We start from the raw sequence: 18,618 nt of genomic DNA on the forward strand, positions 1-18,618 counted from the left end.
CTCGTCTAATATCTGTTCCATAACTTATTGAGCTGGTCGGTGTTCACGAAACCGACATGCCGTTTCGATATTTTCCGCGGACAATCTTATCTCGGCTAGAACACTACGGTAAGTCGGACAAACATCGAGCTGTCTACGCCAATAATATCACAGGTCTCGGGTACAGCCCTAACAGCGTTGATGTAGCGAAGCCTGGCGGCGAACGGTAGCCGCTGGCCGTAAAGCCGCTGAATGAGGGGTTGAATATTCGCGCCGGTTTTTCACCCCCGTAGTTGGATTTTTCGCCGGGTCCTCGCCAGTCAGCAACACTTCGTGCGCTGTTTTCAGTGATCGTGTTTGTCGAATTATTTTAACAAACGTACATAATACGTACATGATAAACGATTTTTATTTTTTTTTTTACGTACCTACTCGTTTTTTCGGATAAAATCGTATCGACGGAGTTGAGTGTTTTACCACAATAAATACTATTTGAAATCGGTGTTCGAAATTATTATTATTCTTATTTTATAGTCAACTAACTCTCAGGTGGAGCTGTGAAATCGTTTTGTGGTAGTGCATTTTTGTGGTTGTTCATTTAAATTTTAATTTTTACCGCGTGGAAGAATAATCAAATACAATTTCAACATAAGAACGTGTTCAGAGTAAGTATCAATAAACAACGAACGATTTTAATTAGTTATTAATTCTTTGAAATGTTTCAATTTATAATAAGAGCGGTTTATTTATACTGGAATAATGCATTAATTACTAATAACGTTGACGTAATAAGAAAACAAAATCATTTAATTGTGAATATAACGTAGACTTTTCCTTAAACCAAAGTGAACTACTCAGTTGACTAAGATAATTAATTCTTATTTAGTAATTTATTAAACAAATCGTATTTGTGAATGCGTTCGTTTAAAACTATATGATGTAAAAATGTCAACAATCAATTAATCTATTATATATGTAATGTATTCATAATGTAATGTATTCATAGATTTCTATAGTTTAACGAAAAAAATAGGCTGAAAATAAATGAATATTATAAAATATCCTATTATTTTGAGATTACATAAATATGTATTTGATATATAACATAAAATACAAGTGTGAGTAAGGATACAGGCATTAAAGTAATTTCAATAATAATGATAATTTTAAGTTTATGTTATTTAACGAAATTCGAAAAAATGTGTATTTCTTATAAATAATGTCAATAAAAATATTAATTGTATCGTTTTTTTTTTTTTTTGTGAAAAGCTATATTTTAGTGAAATAGTAGTTAATTTGGAAAATTATATAATAAAAACTCGAGACTTAATTAAAGCTGTTAAAATTAATAGTCGAATTTGTGAATAAATAGTAATTTATTAGTTTATTGTCGGGATTTACAGTTAAAATTAGTCCCGTCGTTCGAATATTGTATGCAAGTAAGGAAAATATCAGAGATTATAATATTTGCTTATAATACAATTCATATTATTTTTCTTCATACAAATTTATTAAATTTTTGAATCGAAGATTATGATTTTAATTTTAATCAAGGAAATAATTAAATTTTAATTCTATAATACAATTTTTGAATAATATATAATAAAGTAGTTTTTAAACTTTGGCTTAATTTACGAGAACTAATTTTTAGACATTATAAGCGCGAATAGTTTATGCGTGTTAATGGCAGATCTAAGAAAAAAAAAAAAAAATTGTTTTTAAATCATCGATACATTAAGTCTATAGATGAAGTATGTGTCGGGTGTTAGCGGGAATTTACGTACTGGAAGTGGTGACGATAGAAATATATTATTTATGACTACAGTGTTGAGATTATGTAATTGGTTGAGTAGAATTTCGAATAAGCGGAAGCATGCTTTTTTTTTCTGTTCTGAGTAAGTAGCTGATTATTGTTTTAGTTTTAAAGTAAAGAACCGTTTTTGTAGTAAATAATACTTTCAGTACACAGTGTCATTTTTGGCCCACAAACTGCATTTATTGCCAGTTTTGACGTGATATTTTTCAATAGCAAAACTGGTAATAATACAGTTAGAGAGTTTTCTACAACATGAATGATTTATACATCGTGACCCTTTTATTAAACAACACTCATTTTCAAATCTATACATTTTTTTTTACATAATTTCCAGTAATGATAAGCAAGTTGTATTTTTAATATTTTTTGTCATTATAATTACTTTTTTGAATGACAATATGTATTTTTAATTTTATATTCCGAAGCACTATTTTTTTTAGAGTATTTCGAAACATAGAAATCCAAATTCGAACGACTAGTTTACGAGTTAAAACCATTTCAAGTTTTTGTTAACGGAGTGGTAAGGTACCCCCGCAAAATGTTGGTCTATTACTCCACTTACCTAGACTTTAAATACTTGTGACTTATAAATTACTGGTCCAAATTTCAGTATTCATGTATCGAAATATTCCTAAAAATATTCTGATTTAGAATATGAATTAAAAATGTATGTTTTCATAAAAAAAGTAAAAACTTAAAACAATCTAATATTAAAAATATTTTTCAAAAACTAATAGATTTTGTAATAACGAGCGTTTTCCGATATTAATGAATCATTCTTTATAAAGTAAAATCTTCATAAATTAATACGAAAAAGGTTTTTTTTTGAACATGTTTCAAAATTAAATTAAAGCATTTAAATTGATTGTAGATCATTTCAATCCTGTGGTCTCATAAATCACCGGTTGCAACCTTATATTTCAAGTTAAGCATCTTCGCATAGACTTATTTGAGCGGAAAAAATCAAATACATATAAAAGTATCATAAATTATGACAATAATTCTAAAGAAAATATGATAAAATCCAAAGAAACCGAACATCTATGTACCTATGTTTTTTAGATTGAAACGATATCAACATACAGCGTATAATAATTGATTGCATTTTTTTAATATTATACACCGTTTGTTTTATCATTCTATAAAATGGTACTTAGTTGTGACAGTAGTGTATAATGAAATACTTTTTCTATTAATTTAAGTAGCTATGAAATTTTGGTCATTAGCAGCTATAAGTACTGTATTATTGTACAACGTGTTGAATGATAATCATTATCATAATAAATGGACAATGGTTCGCCAGTGTACATGGTCGTAATGATTTATGAAGTGTCATCTATTCAATTTTTTCCAGTAAGTTATTTCATTAAATCTCTTGAAAAATATCATTACCGAACTGTAAAAGAAAATATAAATTATATTTAACATAAAAAATAATATTGCCTTCAGATATTTAATATATTTAATATTATTTAGGCATGCCTATTGTAAATTATATTATTTTAGCTATACCTGCCCACTATTGAGTGAAACGTTTGATATTTAAACACTAAATAACTTTTCACCCACCACTTATTTGAACCCTTTTGACCACAGTAGGTGGGACGGATTTACTTATTTGAACCCTTTTGACCATAGTAGGTGGAATAGATTTACTTATTTGATTACTGGTGCTCGTGCAACGCGTATTACTTATAAGATGTAGATCAAAATTAAATAAGATGATAACGGAACAATCATGCGTCCGTGATTACAGTAGAAATCATAATCGGAATATAATTATAAATAAATAATTTTGGGTAACATAATGTATAAGACAGTCAGACCATATATTTATGGCTAATGCTTCATGTTTTTTTCTGTCATATAGGCGAACATTGAAAAATATTCAAACGATTTGTTAAATCATTTTGTTCTATACGCCAGTGGTCGGCAACCGGCGGCGGCCGTGCGGCTATTGTATACGGGCCGCTTTAAATACTAGAACGACATTTTTTTTTTATACTTATCATTATTTTAAAGTTTTAAACAGAATTTATTTTTCACAGTAAATAATTTAAGAATTAAAAAGAATTATTTTTTTCCGGCCCGCAAACTCTTTTTAATTTGTGAATGTGGCCCGAGAATCCAAAAAGGTTGCCGACCACTCCTATATACGCATATTAAAATCATTTGCGTTATTTTTCATTATTACCTATATAATATATAAACTGAGAATTCTGAATGGAGTGAGAGTTGTATTAGTTTAACATTGATGTGCTATTATTGTTGTTCCTCTTCGATAACACTTTTTGGATCAGTAAAAGCATTATATTCAACGTTGATGGTAGTTTATTTCATTTCTTGTAGGTAATTTTATATAGTTGGTACTTTGAATGTCAAAAATAAAATGATTATGGTCAGTTTTGTCTGACAAGTGCACCGTATTTTTATCGAAAAAACGCTCCCGTGGACGGATTTACGTATTTTCATTAATTTGTAGTTTGTTGTTAGACTTAAGGCGGATATGAGATAAGGTAATGTTATTTTTACGTGACTCGTATAATATCTAGCTGATTATTTATTTAAGGAGTTATTTTAATAATTCTTTAATTACGAGTATTATTAGAGAAATTCAGAAATATACAGAACCAACATTATGTGATAAGAATCTACTACGTTATTGGCTGAATTATGGTGATTATTAAATTTACGTAATTTTTTAATTGTATTTTTATGTATTATTCATAGTTGTATGGCGTCTAAATTCAATTCGATGAGCTTGAACGGGAGTTTTAACTAGTCCATTTTAAAGTACATACACAGTTATATTATAATAAACATGCTTTTTGATATATATATTAAAAAATATTTAAGTATGTAATGAGTTATAAGGTAATATATAAAAATTGATTAAAATTGATTTACAACTTAAAATTAGCCAGAATAATAACCATTTTTTAACATACTTTCAAAATAATTATTTGGAACTAAACAGATGTATACATGTATTTCTATAACTTCCTTCCTTTATTTTTTATTACACAAGATAAATGTTTGTAGTAAAATCCCTGATAACATTTATGTAGATATATAAATCACTTCGTGTTTTACAGACTACCAGCTGTTTTTTGTGTTTCTATAAACTTTTCAAAAAATTTAATAATTTTTTAAGACATTTGTACACATTTTTCATACGCCATAAATAATTGGTTAACTGAAGGTTTCTCTTTTACTATTAATTAGATATACAACTTACCATATTTCCACTGTTATTTTGAATCGTATCATACATTCTTATTTAAAACATAAAAAATAGTTTTTTTGTTCTTAGTTATTATTATTTTCTCTTTTTTACTTTTGCTTATTTTAAATAATATGTAAAACATTGTTTAATATTTAAATTTACATATTAATTAGAACCTGGATGATAATGAATATTACATATTTTTTTGGAAATTCATAGATGATGTTTTTCTTACTTAAAATATGTTTTGATAAACATATAAATCAACATTATAAATTTTTTTTTTAGGTTTTAATGCATTTTTATAGGTTTTTTAGTGCATAAAAGTTTGGGCTCTAATAATAATATACTAAGACCTAAAAGTGTTTACAAAATATACGGCAATTTGGAAATTTAACCGACTTTAAGGTTGTGTATTCTTAAATATTTATTACAATAACGATAATATTAATTTTTATATTTTGAAACATTTTTCTATAAAAATAGGATTTATTTTTCATAATAAATTACAACCTTATGTACATTTATATTTGAGCGTTGCTCTTATATCAAAAAGATGTTTTTACTATGTAACTAAGATCTGTATAGTATTTATGAAATATTATGACATAATACGCAGTACAAGAAGATTCCTCAGTCAACATTCAACGTCGTAGACTTCAATCTAAACTATAATAAACCTACAGAATGCACGCAATCTATTCAATGTATATTTTATTTTTAAAGCTTGTAATTGTTAATGTATTGTACACCCAATTGCACATTTTGGTTTTAACCTAACCACATATGGTGTTGAATAAAAATAAAAATAAAAACTATTCATAACACTGTTTTAAAATTACAATAGAGATGTGATGTATCTATAGATATTATATTAATTAGTTTTACATAAAAATTATAAATTTTTACAATGACATAGGAAATGTTTAATATCACACACAACATCTAGTTTAAAATACAATTATAATTGATAAAATTATGATAAAGAAACAAAAGTATTTGTATTATTCATCATTATTTTAAATTGTTAACAACATTAAATTATATGTATTATACATAAATTAAAAATTGATATAAGAAAATGTATAGTTGTTTCATTGGAATTAAAATAGTTAAATCGATATAAACAAATTAATTAATTTATAAAATTAAATTGATAAATTAAATAAATAAATCTGATATATTATATTAAAAAGCAAAACAAAAAAACAGTATTATACAGTGTATATTAAATATACACGCATGATATAAATAAAAGGTTAATAGTCACATAGACCGGAGTGTTGTTATTAGTTATTAGTTATTATTATTATATAGTGTTATATTAATGACAAAATAACAATTATAAACAAGTTATTGTAAATTGAATAATAAATTATTTTTACATTGCAAAAAAAAGGGAGAAATGGTTATTCAAATATATTTAAGAAGTGATATAAATATCAGTTTTATACATAAAAGATAAAACAAAAAAAAAAAAAAAATAATAGGTAGTTAATGTTAAAACAAATTATTCTTAAACAAAAAAATCTTGATTTTTAAATATTTTAAACAGTTTATTTGTTCATTGGGTTTTAATATAAACTGAGTACTTTTTTTCTGCTTAACTTTTTGGACTGGTTAAACAGAAAAAAAAAAAATAAATAATTTATTAAAAAGTTTTTACTGTATACCATACTATTTTGTGATAATCTGAAATCAAAAGAATAATACATTTGGCAAACAATTTAAAAACATCTTGTGTTTTGCTTAAATGTTTTCTTAGTAAGTTTTAAAGAAAATTTGAGAGGAAATGAATCATTGTGGCCATATACTGAACGATGTCTAAAATGTATTATTTTCCAAGTCATAAACATTAATTATACCAAGATTGCTCCAGAAGAGTCATTATAAAATATAATTTATTGCTAAACCGATTCATTATGGTGTTTAATTGCTTCACTGAAAACGAGATGACAGCTGACCAAAAATCAATTTTTTTAATGAGGTTTAAACGTATTTTTACTACGTAAAATTGTTTTAGACTTTTTACGTTGATATTGATAAGAAAAACAATATTTCATTTTGAGCGTTTTCAGTTTAACGTTTTATAGACATCTTGAAATACAAGTACGACTAACAATTCAAAACTTTGAAATCTATTATATTTTAACACGATCTATATAAATGCTTAGTATGTAGATCTTTGTGATTTGAAGCATTAGATCGTATTCTTGTGTATTTTATAGTCTGCAAATATAATATTATTACTACTTATTTAAAATCGTATCGGACTAAACATTTTTAATGATTACAAATACAAATTATAATAATATGGTTTATTGTTTTAGATAAAAATATATACTGTTCAGCATTATTATACCCGTAAATGTAATAAATACAATTTTTGTATAATTTAGTTTCAATAAAACATTTGATATAACCATCCCTTAAAATGAATAGTGTTCGTTTGATTTGTTTGATATTGTTTTGATTTAAAAATGTGCTGCACACCAAATAATTACATAACACTACGTGAAACCTTACGATATCTAATAAGAATTAAAATTAGTATTACATATGGAATGTTGAAAGTGTATTTTATTGAAATATTTAAGGTCTCGAGTAACATGTTAAATACCCGTATAGTTCAGTTAGTAGTTGTATCGATTAGCAACGCATATCAGATTAATTTTATAACATATTTATACAATATCACGTCACTAGCATAATATTATTCATAAGAAAATAAAAAAAAAAAGTGTTAATATTTGATAATATTATGAAGTTTTCTTATCCTTAAATTGGTTTAAATTTAAATTAGTTATTATATCGATTTCTATGAATAAACATCTCATTACTTATGTCAATTTACCAAATTAGTGTCATTCAAAAAAACGTCAACATTTTAGCAACTATCTATCTTATCTTTATTATTATACTCCTCAGTGTCACTCGAGACCAACTTTTATTCTCTGCTTCAAAACGATTACTTAGCCAACGAAACTCGCCTTTGCCAAGTGTGTTTCATAAAAGTGACAAACTTTTTTTTATTACATCCCTGAGTATAAAAAACGAAACACTTCGTGAAAAAAAGAATAAAACATTGGTACTCGTTGGAATATACTGAATAGCCTTTGACCATGGTCATATCACGAGTATAACTATGTTCAGCCAATCAGAAAAAATGACGAATATTTCTATGCGTATGAATTTCAAGGCTATGCTTGAAAAAAAAAAAAACTTAAAAATCGTCCAATATATTTTTCATAAAATATTTAACAATATCATTGTTAAAATATTAAATTTCTACTCTGAATAACAAAATAATATATTATACGACGCAAGTTGTTTTTTATTTTAACACGTTTCCTGAAAACCATTATTTTTATCATGCAAAACTTTAAAAAAAATCCATACAGTATTTTTATAATAGATTAAAAACGTATACGGATTACACTTATTACACTAATTTATAATAGTTATTTTTGTATTTTCTGCAAAATGTCGGTAATATGATTACAGATAGAGAACAGTATTATATTTATGCATTAATGTTAAACCTATTGTTACTCAAAATCGTTTTCAAATTAGAAACATTTGTCATTATTTTTAATTCACCAGACGAGTTGGTACGTAATTAGTTATAACTAAATGATTTACTAAAAAAATATTGCAATAATATTTTAATATTATTACATAAATAAAATTGGTAATGATTTATAAATTATCTATAACTATAACACAATATTACTTGTGTTCAATCATAATATGCGTCAGACATATATAAATAGCATTTATAAACAAACATTGGTATGTTTGTCCTCACGCTTGCCCACCAATAATTATATATACAAATGTATATAGATGTATCCTGCATACCTACACCTTAATAATGTATATATATATTTTTTTAATAAATTATTATCTAACAGATATTTGCAAAGTTTTTTAAGAAATATGAAAACACATATTTGTATTTAATATACTAACCTAAAATATTATTATTTTAATTCTAATCTTATATAAAAATTTTATTTAGACACATTTTAATACAAAAAATTTAATTTTAACATTTTATATGTCACTTTGTAACGAATTGTAAGTATGCCAGTTTATAGTTTTATAGTTTTATATTTTATAGTTTACAATAATCAAATTGATATATAGCAGGTATAAATTTCTAAAAAAAAATATCTAAAACAAAATCAATACCTACTTAAGTATAAATATTAAAATTAGAAAATATGAGAAAAATGCAAAATTAGTTAATAACAGTAATTTTAAATTTTATTTACAAATAACCTGTACTTATAACCAAATAAATGCTTATACAAAAGTCATGTTTGTCAGTTTTTAATATCATGATGATGATTTGTATCGACTCATTATCTAAAGAACGTGGTTTTACATCCATCTAATCATATCCGTATTCGAGGTGGAATTTTACCTGACTAAATACTCATTCCTTGTTAATCTGATAATTTTTTCAAAGCTTATTCTATCATAATAACTTAAAAAATAACATAACTACTTAAAATTTATTAAACAATAATCATACCATTGATATTGTTATGTATCTAAAGCAAACTTTTAAATATTATTTTATGTTTACGGACTATTTTCATATGTAGTTATAGATAAGCTGATAACTATAAATTAGCTGACCGTAATTTATTATTAGTTTAGTTATACCCCAATTTTTTTTATATATATATACTGAATTTAATTTGAAGTGTAATAATATAAATTGTAAACTAAAAATGCCATCACAAATAATTTTTTCAAAGTCTAATGACACTTTAAAGAATATTTAGAGGAAGTATGGTCTAAATTCGAATTTTACATTATGTTTTTGAATTTTTTTGCACTGATAGGTATTCAAATTAGTTTTTAATTTTAACAATCAATTGTTACACAAATTGATAAGTCTAATTAAGAAATAGTTATTATTGTTTTATAATTAATTATGAAACAAAACATCAAGACCGAAACGTACATTAATTTTAGACAAAAATGATTCAAATTAATTACAAGGAAATTACGAATGAATATTAACTATTTAAATTTTTACTGTACACCTTACGAAGTGTTTCTTGAAAAATAACGCCCGTAAAAATAATAAATTGTTTAATAAAATAAATATAATACTGATGTTGATAGTTTGGCTTAATAATTGATTATCTAAATGATAATTTATTTATTTTTATTTTATAATGGGTTTAAAATTGTAAAATTTAAACTTTACACATAATAATTACCTAACTAAAGTCATCTTTAAAATCATGTAATTTAATCATAAGGCTGTTTACATGTTTTACGTTAATATTTCTCAATACATAATAATAATGATAAATTATCACTGATAATTAATAATGCTTAAAGTCATCGAGTATATTAAAATACAATATTGTTTAGAATATTCGATTGCAAAGTGCATATTATTAATGTACCTACGTAACATAATATTTGTGTGATTTAATTTTGAAATTATAACCTTATATAATTATATGTACTTAATTTACTGTATTATATTATTATAAAACTCATTAGCAATTTCAAGAAATTATTATCCGAGACGATTTCAGTAATTATTTGGTTGCTCAGAAAATGAAAAACATTAGTCTTTTCTCTCCTCATTAACACTTTTGCACCTATACTTCATAAAGAACAATACATATGTCCCTTGAGTAATAATGCTATGGAATACATTTATATGAGAGTTGAAACCGTGTAACTTGAACTCTGATGTGCTGATGTAGTGTTTAATATCTTATGAAAACTGTGGGAGAAATCCCAGAAATCTAGTAAAACAGTCTCTTTTTTTGCGTAAAATCTCTTTATGGAAATATCGTGATCTTTATACATTTTTCCAGCAGATAAAAATCGAGTACTGGCACGTGATGTCACTAATAATATTAAATAATGGTAGTTATTTGAAATGAAAATTAACTGAATTATAAAACTGTTTTAATGTACTATATAAAATATACTGTGGGCACCATAATATTCATAATAGTTACTAGCGATATTTGTTGAACCCATTTAAACATTTAATGTATTTTTTTCTTATTTTAAAATACCTATAATATACTAAATATTAGTAGTGTACAATAAAAGCTTTTAAACAAGTTTATTATTTAACAAAAAAAAAAAAAAATATTATAAAATATATATTCTGGTTTTTTGTTTTTGTTTTTTTTAACTACAGCTAGAGATTCAATGTACAAAAATATTATAATATAATTATCCTTTTTATAATTAATTTTATTTAGTGGCTTAATTAATTCGCCAAAATAATTCCTCGACATTTGATAAAAGATGGTTTTAATGAATATTTTATAATAAGTTTTCTACGTATTTGTAATTTTCAGAGAATATAAATTGTTAAAATACTGGTACTTAATGATATAAATCAACTTGAAGCGTATTATAACAGCTACTACGCTATACTTGAAATCGAAAATCCCAGAATATTTTATTTATTAATAAGATATCAATAATTAAAGCACTTGAATACTTTAAAAAAAGTTAAATTTTCAAAGAAATAATTGTTTGTAACATAATATTTGTGCTTCAATTCAAACATATTATATTGCACATAGTATTGATTCAACGGAAATATTTTTAATACAAATTACAGTGCTAGGAATCGATGGTTATAATTCATAATAGATTTACAGCAAGTAATTTATTCTAATGTGTGATTATTTAAACATTTTGAATTAGGTATTGATAGACATTAAATAAAATTATTATTTTTTTTGTTGATAAAATGATTGTAGTTATCTTGGTAAAAAAGCTTAAAAATGTAATGAAAACTCCTCATAGTTAGAATTTAATACTATACGAATAAAATTAAATATTAAACAATCAACATTTTTTCAAATATAATCGTCCAAAATAAAATGTTGAGAAAATTAGTTCACCAAATCTAAAAAAAAAACGATAATTCCTCAAATTATTTTAATTATTTTGTTGTTCTATTAAAAATATCTATTATGTATCATTTTCTTTTTAAACAATATAATTCCAAAAACATTTAGATTAATTTATTTAAAGATTATCTTGAAACTACTATACGGATAATAGTAGGTTATAAAGGTTTCAAGATCAGTTTTAAATAAATATGTCTAAATGTTTTTAAAATTGATTTGTATACAATAACTGATGATAAAATTAGTAATATTTAGAAATTAGAAATAGCAAGTAATAGAAAAAAAAGAAAGAAAACTATTATTTTATTTATTGTAATCTAACATATTTCTTTACAACATAATTTATGCAATAGTGCTTAGTTTTGAACAATAGAAGAGATATTAACGAAACAAAAATTATTTAGAAAAGTATTAATTCTGTACAAAAAGTTTTTAGAATAAAAAAATCACTGTTAGTACCTTTACAGGACAGTAGTTAAAAACAAAATAATATTATTTTAAATCTACAGTTTTAGGCTAACACCAGTATAACATTTAAGTTTGTTAAATTATTTCATCATATCATCATTAAATTTCCTAATGTATCATATTGTATAATAGGTAATATTTAATAAGCAAAAGAAAATGATGATATTATATTACAGTCGATAGTCATCTTATGTATTCAATTCAAAAATAATGTGTCTGTAGCTAAGTAAATAAATAATATTCTTTTTATTAATTGTTTATAATTTTAATTTATAATATTGTTTTTTATGCTGACTATCAAATCAAATATTGTGTAAGTAAACGAAATACAAAAATAATATAATTTTTCATTTATTGTATTACTAGAATGCAATTCAAACATTTTTTGGTTGTTTCTGAGGACAATTTTGCGTGGTTTAGTGTGTTAAAAAATAGGTTTAAAGTGTACAAATCTGTCGTTTTTGTCAAAGAGTTAATAAATCATGTTTATTTCTTCCGAAAAGGTTTGTGTTTCTCTCGGAAGATCACGGCCTCAGGTAATTGGATTTCGCGACGTCGAAAGATGGATTGAAGTAAGACGAACTGCCTCCAGCCTTTGTTTTTGCTCAATGTGGGTGACAAAAAAAAAAAAAAAAATAAAAAAAAAACAAAAAAAAAAAATTATGAAATCGGATATGAGATCGCATATTTCTTTTTTTTTATTTTCTGCATTTTGTGCAAAGTAGACAATCTCGTAACGTAACTACGTGCAATGTTTTACTAACGTTGAATGCATGGGTATTCGACGTATATAATAGGGAGAATAATATATCGTTTAACTATCATTCAATGTGGTAATATTCTTTTGTCAAAGGACGGAGAAGGCATTTTTTTATTATTATTTTAATTTCTCATTCACTTTTATCGTTTTAATTTATAGCTATACCACGACGAATAATATTGAATATTGCATTTGTCAGCTTTCAATTTCATCTGAAAAACACATAAATCGCGGCGAATGCATAACAAATGGGCATAGTTTGTTCGTCTGTTTACTGGTTTTTTGCAATACAGAGCGATGAATTTTACCACGTAGTGTAAAGTTAAATATCTTGAATATTTATTAATGATAAAATTAATTTGAAAATATGATATGGAAAAACATTTATAAAAATCAACAACAGAAATCGTGGATACCTTAAAAATACAATATAACAATATATTGTATTATAACGCGTACCATGTATACCTAACCTATGCATAATTCGTGTATGATTGTGAATTTTTTCTAATACACGATTATCGACAATATGCACTTGACGTTGTTTATTCTTTCGTTACTGCGAGCATACCGTATTGAAGTATTGCTGGAATTTCGTACGTTTGAAATTTTAGTGTAAATCTACGTGCGTCGGTAGTAATAATGGAAATGAAAGAAGTTTGGTGTTGATGACAAAGGTGACTGACGGTTGCCACGTTCTTTATACAATGGTTTTAAAATCAACCCGTACTGTATGTAACACGAGCACATCATCTCGACAAAGACTCGTGTTTTTTTTTTTTTTTCATCAAGTATTTTTTACATTTTTTTTTTTTTTTTGGGGCCCCTTGTGTATTCATATAATAGGAAACAGGAGCCCTGATAATGCGTGCACAAAGTGCCCGCACGTAAATGTGGACTCGTACCTACGGAGAATAAGACCATGCGGCGTCGGCCATTGTCATAAGAGGTGAGGGTTCGTTTAAAACTTTCTAATTGCGGATGTTTAGAGGTGCTGTATTGCGAACGATACGCCCAAGTCGTTAATAATAACGTGCCATTCCCCTCTTCACTCTTCGACCATTGTGTGATAAATTGGTAAAGCACGGCCAACTTATATAAAAGCAAGAAGAACGCGGATAAGTTACTTTTTATTTTATTATTTTAATATTATATGTTTTTCTTTGAAGATACTTAAAAAACAACTGTTTTAGCGTAATTAGCAAACTTCACGATGATAAAATGTTGCACACTTTTTTTTTCACAATATTCTATAAGACTTGTAATGAACTTTATTTATTTTTATTTTTAAGAATACGACGGATAAAAACACAATTTTTTTATACTATTCTTTTGATCAGGATATTTATAATAATTACTATACACAGTACACAATAACAATAATATTATGTTTTGTTTGAATAAAACGGGTAGTAACCCAATTTGTAAGAACAGATAATATACTTTAATTAAACCTTATAGGGATTAAATAAACGAAATAAAATAAATTTAAAAGATACATTCTTTACTCAACGCTAATAGGTTACATCACGTATTACACATACCCTCCACGGATTTATACATAATATATATTGTACTTGAACTCAAAATTAATAAATATTGATTATTATGATAATTATGCTTTTTCAGTACCTATAAGTATTTATGCGATATTATAATTCCACAAACTTATAAAAAGTAGTTATTCTATTTTCATCAACAACATTCTTGCTGAGTTTTAAATTTAGACAAGTGCAAATATGTCAAAGAAAACTTAGTATATTTAAATATAGGAATATCTTATAAATTTCAAATATTATATAATATTAATATAATAATCAATTACCTAAAGTCCTAAAAGACTATCTACCTAGAATTTCAATGCTATCAAGCCGACTTTTACCTCACCTGAAATCAAAACAGTAATAAAAGAAATCGGCTTATCTGCTTAAAACGTCACAAATATATTGTTATTACATAAAACCTTAAAATATTTGTTTTTTTTTTTTTTTGTTAACTTAGAACTAGTTGAAATTAAATGAACAACATTTTTAGTCTTAATAATAACAACTCAAGTCAAAAGTGAAGAATCCTACGAACAACGACTCACGAGATCTCATTCAGTGTACTCACTTTCAAGATTAAGGATACTCCAAATTGCACTGCTCATATACCTTCCAAAATGTGTCGATTACAGCTCACAACATTCCTCATTGACATATTCAAAATCTTCTTGTTCACCTGAAAAATCTGTCTTTAAGGGATGTTAAAAAAATAAATTATAAAAACATATTATAAAATCTTCAACAGTGATACAATACTACAAAATAAATACCGCTTAACATCATAATATAATATATCGACGTAAATCATATCAAGAACCGTCATTCGCATTTACCAATTAAGTTTATATAAGCTTATTAAACTTGTTGCTAACCAATTTTCTAAATTAATTAAAACCTTTTATTAACCAACAATTATTTCTTTTCACGACAATCCTCAGCAACATAATATCACAATACTTCAGATTATACCATGTACTCCGAGTATACCATTTTTAAGATACTACCTACAAGTGGCAGCTAGGGCACCAATAATCGTCAAATCCTGCTTGCTCTTCTACACATTTTCACAATTCACAGAATCACATATTCAAGCTTACATCATAGTTATTGCACTGAATACAACATTTTCCATATCCATCTCCACAAACATCCTAATCCCTTCAATATAAACCTCTCTTCGCTCTATTTACCCAGAACCCCCTTTCCTCCGCAAGAAGATTAAAATGATAATGGCCTAGGAATTTAATTCTCTAATCTAACCATTATACTATCAAAAACTTATCAAATAGGTTATAAATTATATTACAACACTTCTATAACTTTTAAATTAGTTTTAAATCACTAAAATTATCATTTATCACTGATTTTTTCCTCTAAAATCAACTATATTTATTTTTAAATGAAACTAAATTATAAGTATTTACGCCACACTTATCAATAAAACGCCTATCACAACTTTCTATTGTAATTGTAACACTATTATTTTGTATAACAGATCGTCGTTTGTCAAAATAAAAAAGTAAAAAATAATAATTTTCATCTATGTTTGTCAATACAGACGTATTTATATATTTATTTTAATATCATAAGTTTCCCGTGACAGATGATGAGATTCATTTATAAAAAAAGACAAAGTTTTGTTGAAAAAACTAACAAGTATGTAAGTATGCACGATTGCTTAGAAGTTATATTTATTGAAATTAATTTAGATAGAGTTACTAGTACTATTGTACATTTTTACATTGCGTTTAATAATAGATACTGAATGGATTTGAATTATTTATCATTAATACACGAGTCAAATTTGCAATTAAAATATGTATTCCCATTAAACTTTAAATTGTATGGATTTTTATGTTTTATCGATTCAAAAATGTTATCATTTTTAAGTATAATGTAAGAATATTATAAGTTTATCTCACATCAATATTTCAGTCAAATTAATAAAATCACACAAGTGGTGTGTTACAATATTATTACGAACATGTATCTTATGGTTTTCAGAAAAATTGTTCTCAATGCTTGTCATGTTCAGTACCGCATGAATGAATATGATTCGTTTATCGAATGATCTGCTTGAAAAACTGAAAGACTATCTATGTCATATTTATAAAATTACAGTTTTGTTCATAAGTTTATTTGTTAATAAACTCGTCGAAATTCGAGACTGTTATACTATTTCCTAACGACATGAATAATATAAATAATTTAAATATATATAATATATGTTATGGAAATGAACTATTTTCTATAATTTTGTTGTCATTAACTTATAGAATACTTTTAAATTTATTTAAAAAAAAGTTGTTACTAGACAAATAAGATTATAACATAAAAAACTTACTTTATAGATATCAATAATTACTTGCATAGTTATGAAAATATGTATGGTATATAAAATATAAAAATGTAAATGATATAAAATTTAATAAACACAGTTGTTATTATGTTGACTAAAAATACAGTATTAAGTAATCTATACTACTAATAAAAATTTAATTAATTTTATAAGTTTCGTGTTTTAATTAACAACTTTTCTAAATATTAATTTTGAAAGAAACATTTAAAAAAGTTTCCATTCAAATATATTTAAGTAGCTGTAATCTAAAGCTTTTAATATTTGTGTGACTTAAAACAAGTTTGCTAGTAGCTAATAATAGAAATAAACAATATTGTTTATTCACGAAACGTATTTTAATGTAAATACTTAAATGCTCAAATAAATACCATGACTTATAATAATTGTATACTTAGTGATTTAAAATATATATATAATATGTAAAATATATTTTCTTACAGAGTAATAGATCTTAAAGTAAATGAAATAACAATTATTATAATATATTGTACTAATTAAATGTATAACTAAAAAATTTTAAATCGTGCAAAATGAATAACTGTCAATTTAACATTAAATGTTCAGAGTTTCAAGTTTCAACACGGTAAAATGTATAAATAAATGATATAATTTGTAAATATAATTTTCTACACCTATTTCTTTTGTGATATTGATTAATTTTGCATTCCAAGATATCAAATCGGTGTACAAAACGAATTGTATCATATTTAAAACATGTTAATAATCTTTAGTTATAAATTATTTTTATGAGCACTTGAGGTTTTAAAAACGTTCAATAAATACCATAGTAAAATAAAGTAGATAAACTCCAAATTGTTCTTAAATGCAATGATTTATCTTAAATATAAAATATAAAATAGTTTTACAATACTGGAATACGACAAGATAAGTGAAGTCAAACGTATGAGTAACTGTGTCCAAATTCTTATCCCTGTATATTTTCCATATTTTGTTTTCATTATTAATCATATTTATATATTATTTAAATTTTTACTTTTATAAATGACACTCAGGAGAGAGTATAATATGTCTTTATATATCTAAGTATATTGTTAACTTTGAACACTGTGCTTATGACTACTTGATTTGGTGTATTAATGCTCAGCTAGGGGTATGTTATTATAATTTTAAAGTGATCAATCACTATACATTCAAAAATATTTTAAATACATTTCATATAATTTGCAATTAGCACTTGGGAAAAATAATATGATTTACTATTGAAAATTATAAATATTTAAAAATGAAAAACTGAAATTGATTTTTATATCAAATTATTGTTTGATATCTTAAAATGTATAAAAATAAATTCTTTAATTGAATTCTTTAAAAAAAAAATGATAGTAATAATAATCCTAATAAATAAATATTACTTATGTTTATCATCGATATGTACTAATGATTCAATACATATGCATTATACATTTATTATAATAAGTTACAGATTAGCTTTGAACGCTGAATAACACAGGTAGTACAAATTCTATAATATGTATGGAATTTTCTAACTTAAAGTTATAATTTTTCTATTACACATTCTATAACAAGC

General features: G+C 24.7%; 1 protein-coding gene across 1 annotated transcript in view; it reads left to right on the forward strand.

The window, feature by feature from the left end:
• The first annotated feature begins 294 nt into the window (after positions 1 to 294).
• Positions 295 to 18,618, forward strand: part of LOC113560522 (leucine-rich repeat-containing protein 24) — a 143,243-nt gene continuing 124,919 nt past the window's right edge. The window contains exon 1 of the mRNA XM_026966445.1: positions 295 to 644. The gene's annotated coding sequence lies outside the window, so the exon portion shown is untranslated. The remainder of the gene's footprint in view (positions 645 to 18,618) is intronic.

This window comes from Rhopalosiphum maidis, chromosome 1, assembly GCF_003676215.2.
Source record: "Rhopalosiphum maidis isolate BTI-1 chromosome 1, ASM367621v3, whole genome shotgun sequence".
Taxonomy (NCBI): domain Eukaryota; kingdom Metazoa; phylum Arthropoda; class Insecta; order Hemiptera; family Aphididae; genus Rhopalosiphum; species Rhopalosiphum maidis.